We start from the raw sequence: 5,147 nt of genomic DNA, 5'->3' as shown, positions 1-5,147 counted from the left end.
TTTTACAAATATTGTTGAACATAGTGGAACGATGTCCTGGTTTTACGGTTAATCGTATCTATGAAAAGAACATTTGCAGCATTCGTTTCTTCTTTAAGACAGAAGATACCCTCTTAAGCCCAATCCGTTTACTCATTTAACCAAACCGGACAGGAAAGCTGATCCAATTAAGATTGTAGCTGAAGCAAAATTGTTCCTGCGAACGAAAATAATATTTTACCCAATCCAAAATAGAACATCTTCAACATATTTATTCAAAATTTCCAATCATGCACCTTAAACCCCCATTTTCTACTTGACTATTATGCGATGGGGCCCAGAGTCAAGCTTTATATTACATATTTAACTGAACATTTGCTTTATGTATCAACCAGTTCATAATAAACGATTAAGCACGGTAACGCATTGACACGTTTTGTTATTACTTTGTAAAGTTTTAATACAGAACATATTCGCGTTTTGCAAAATAAAATAACTGTAAAATGTTAGATTATTAAACACTTTGTTTTTAATAATTGATAACATATAATTGTTCAGTATTTAATACTTGCCAGCTTCAAGATCGAAATACAATACCATTCCACCTGACCGGTGACGTCTTTTGTCAATAATTTGAACCGACGGTCAATATTTAGCATGTGGGGTCCATATAAGAAATTATACTCCGTATTCTTTTGATTGCCTTCATCGTACTTAATGGACACAAATAAAGAACAAGAAGTTATAAACCAATATTTGTGTGTTTATTTACCATTCTGCACCAAGTATTTTGCCTCCTTATAAAGCTGTTTAAGCCCATCTGAACACAATGCGTTCATGGTAAGCGTTTTGCGTCTTCACCATGTAATTTGCTCGCATCCTAGAGGTCACATGTATGTATGATCTTCATAAAACTTGGTAAGGACATTTGTCTTATTATACTGTGAAAAGGATTTTCCATTTTGATTTATATATAATTCACAAGTGACCTATTGATTCTTGAATAGAGAGTCTCTAGAGAGATGAAAGAAACCCGCTTCTGTCAAACTGAGATCCCCCAAAAATTAAACTCATATTTTTAAATGTTTATTTACAATATACGTTCTGAGTTGGAACTATTTAAACTTTAAAATGTTTTTCATAATAATGTGCCAACATTGATCAATTTGTGTATTAAACCAACATTTAAAGAATTTTGATTTGTGAATGCCCTTACAAAATTTATTGCTATGCATATTTCATGTATCTCATTTTTAAAGATTTTATTAGATTAAGATGTCAAAAATGTCTAGAAATGTGTTAACACATCCAAATATATTAAGCTCAGTCCATAACTGAGCGATTAAGCGAATGAGGAAATGGAAGATATGTTCAGTTTGCAAAGAAGAAGAGGATAAAGAGGGTCACAAAGACACATTTAAATACGGGTTCAAATTACGAAAGTAATCAAACTATTTACATTGTGTTTTTACTTGCAGCATATATCCAAACTATTTCAGGTATTGGAGAACCTAAGAATATATGTGACGTCGTTAGCGAAAATCAGTCTTGTGTACGCTGACGTTTATGTCGGGAAATCGCGAGATAAAAATCTTCTACGAAAATGCGCTGGATATTTCGTCTTTTTCATACAATTTCTCGGCTCATAATTTATGACATGCTTTGAAAATTTCCACAAAATAGCATGAATATGTCCTTTAAACACTGGCACAATTGGTGGTTTGTAATCCGCTTATTTAATTCAAATTATTCCCCTTGAAAGACACTGTTTCGTTTGAGCAGTTCACAGGTAGCGCAACCTGTCTCGTAGTGTTCATTTTCAATGGCTATTAAACGCTGTAAATCAAAATGACATCGTGTACTAATGGATGTCTTCAATCGAAGAAAGTTCGGAAATGATATTTCCACATGCTTAAAATAGGTAAGTGAAATATATATGCGTATTTTGGCTTTGTGATTAATTTTCGCGACTCGCAAGTTTGACCCGGAAGTAAACTGTACGATAGCAGATTAATTGTTTACATGAAATGGTGGAAGATTTAAATTTGAAATATCATGTCTCAATTTATTAACACCAACACTATTCCATGTGAAATTTCAAAAGACCAGGACACTTCTTTTTTAAATTTAAATGATTTATCGAATGTAAATGAACTTTATTTTTAAACTTCTCACCCCGCTACTCAAGATTTGTTTGATGTGGTAGATGATTATGAAAGCACAGGAGTTTGAAATTCTATCAATATAGCTAATCTAATTGCTTAATAAAAAATATATACCCCTATATAGTATAAGACTAGTATAATATTTTTTTATTTAGCCATTAGATTAGATAGAATTTCAAACCCCTGTGATGAAAGTGACCTTGAGTCAAACCATGATGAGTCTGATATTGATATTGATATAGAAGCTGTCAAAAAAACATCATATACTGCGTTTATTGAAAAGTCTGAACTTCATGTGACAGAAGCTGATAAACAAAACAAATTTAAGGTTGACTTTTTAAAAATGTTTAAGCACAAATTTAATTAATAATTATTATAAAAAAAGTGTTATGTAGATAAATAACCAATAATTTGACATTCTACAGGTTGGGAAGTTACGGTCTTGGCGAACAGCATTCTCACTTTCAGTGTGACAACTGTTGCGGCCTAAATAAAAACAACATAGTCATCTGGTACCTTCTGTGGAGAGTTCTTGTAGGTAATAACAAGCCCTTAGTTATTGTGTTTCTGATAGCTTTTTTTAATGTTGAGAAATTAATTTAGCTAAACCTGTTGTTAAAAATATTTGTCTGCAGTAATGCAATTGCAAAATGGTAAAGCATGTTGATATGTAGTAAATATGTTAACAAAAAATTACTCTGGTATAAATCCCAAAAGGAAAATTCTCTTAAAATAATATATTGAAATGAGTCAACATTTTTGAGTCAGTCAATTACTACAAAATACATATTCTAAATTGTAGCCTGACCTTTTTTAATGATTATTTTTTAACATTTCAGGTTTACACTGAATCATCACACTAAGCTTTATGTTGATAAGACATACAAAGTTTACACCAGATTGGCACTTTGGCATCTGGAAGTCAAAGTGGAGGTAAATTCCTTATCACAGTATGGTGTATGTGACCTGCATGATCCTTCTTGATAAACCTTGTTTGCATTTCCATAGGTCTATCCAGTTGTATAGTTCTGCCATGTAATAAAATATAAAAATAGTAAAACATAAATCAATTAAAAATAGTGTGTAGGTACTTTATGTCTCGTAACAGGAAAATAAATAATCATTTTAATAGTTTCAGCTGTTTTATTGGTATGAAATTCTTGTTATGGCAAACAAAATCCCATGCAAAATCATCCTTCAAACTTTGTAGTTTTCTTTTACAACAACAACAACAACAAAATAATAATTTGATAAAAGGAAAACTATATTTTGCAATTGTTTCTTAATTAAATGGTAATCTTGATACAGAAACTTCAATGCAGAAATGTTGTCTGATGTCGCTGCGTCTGTGGGGTTATCGTCAAGGACGGGCCACAACATCCCCCAGCTTGTGGGGGACTCTTCCAATCCTGTTGTTATCTAAGACAGGAAGGATTACCTTACGACATTGTTTCACCACATAAAGAATGTCACCAAATTTCATCAATTTCCATGTGTCAGCGGAGCATCCCGGTGTTGTGGAATGCAGGGAATTCAGTGACTCACCAGTATTCAGAATCACTCTCAGGAAGGTCTCGAAAGTGAATGTTAATGTGAGCTGTGACAACCTGCTATAAGAAATGTTTGCGAAAGGGCTTGATCTGGACCATCAGTGGTATTTATTTGAAAACATTCGTGAATTCTGTCGCATAGATGAACCAAAAACTTGACATGTCCAAAACGCGCTACTGGTGAGCAACAAAAAACAGACTGTGCCCCCAAAAAAAGAAGATGCATTAAGATGCGCATCTGATCTTCTCTGATGGTGCCACAACAATTACATACATCATGTATCAGTGTTTATTTTGGCCAAGGTATTTGGTGATATACTCACAAACAATGCAAAAATCCTCTATTCCTAGGAAAGCTAAAACATTTATACGATTGCTAAATGTGTCAGTTGATACAGGTTTTGAAATTTTCAATGCAAACTTTTGTTGTTGTAATTGCACAAGCTTGTTTTCAAGTTTTTTATATCTCATATTTACAAAACAAAAATCATTTTTTCCATGTAGATCTAACCATGCAATTGTTTTCACCTTATGGACACAGACTGCCTATCAGAAAAAATGGAAAAAAATCAGTGTGAATATTGTATTTATTTATGTTTTACAATGAAAATCCTATATTTTTGTTTGTTTGCTACATTGTTTCCATAGTAACAAAAACAAACAATTTTTATGTTTAAGTTATTGTTTATTTTGTCCATTTTTGTCTATCAGAAATAATGATAAATAATGATTATTTCATTTACTGAAACATTTAGTATCCAAGTGTACTTTCAACCAACACTTTTCAATGCTGTGTTTTTCCATTTTTTAGTGTTTGAGGTTACATTATACTTAAATACACATGTAACTGAATAAAAAAAGGAAATTGTTCATGGAACACACACATTATTGATTGTTATCGTTTAACTAGTTACACAACAGTGAAATTAATGTTGTGTTTGCCTTTAAACAAACACTTGATTGAAAATACAATTCATATATTTATAAAAGGCGTGATTGTGTGCTCTGGTGATTATTAACATGTAGATTGGTTACCATAGCAACACAAATGGTACATTTTAAATGTCCATAATGCTGTTGTCAGTTTATTGCACTATAAATATGTATTTGACTAAAGGAAAGATTATTGTTTTAATAAAACAATGTGCTGGTTGTTTGAAATTTTTTGTTGTTATTTTGTATTAAATGATAACTTTTAGTGACGGTAAAATGTAGGGTTGGTCACTTTGGAAGGTCATAAAATTAGTTTTGAATGTGATAAATAAAAAATCTATATCATTTTTGTGAACTACAATGTTCAGAGAATCCAAAATTGCCAAAAAGTCAAAATGTGATTTTTTGAACACAAGACTGATTTTCCCAGCTTTGGTCACATATATTGATAAACCAAACAGCAATGTGTTTTAATATTATTCAATCTCTCGAATAATGCTTCGCGATCCACAAATAAAAC

At 31.7% G+C, this 5,147-nt stretch overlaps 1 long non-coding RNA gene across 1 annotated transcript; it reads left to right on the top strand.

Moving 5' to 3' along the window:
* The first annotated feature begins 1,641 nt into the window (after positions 1 to 1,641).
* On the top strand, positions 1,642 to 4,848 carry LOC127860537 (uncharacterized). Its single transcript, XR_008039835.1, has 4 exons — positions 1,642 to 1,900; positions 2,570 to 2,682; positions 2,984 to 3,077; positions 3,453 to 4,848. It is a non-coding gene; the product is annotated as an uncharacterized LOC127860537 (long non-coding RNA).
* Positions 4,849 to 5,147: the final 299 nt, after the last annotated feature.

Source organism: Dreissena polymorpha, chromosome 15 (assembly GCF_020536995.1).
Source record: "Dreissena polymorpha isolate Duluth1 chromosome 15, UMN_Dpol_1.0, whole genome shotgun sequence".
Lineage (NCBI taxonomy): Eukaryota > Metazoa > Mollusca > Bivalvia > Myida > Dreissenidae > Dreissena > Dreissena polymorpha.
This window is presented reverse-complemented; position numbering and strand designations above follow the sequence as displayed.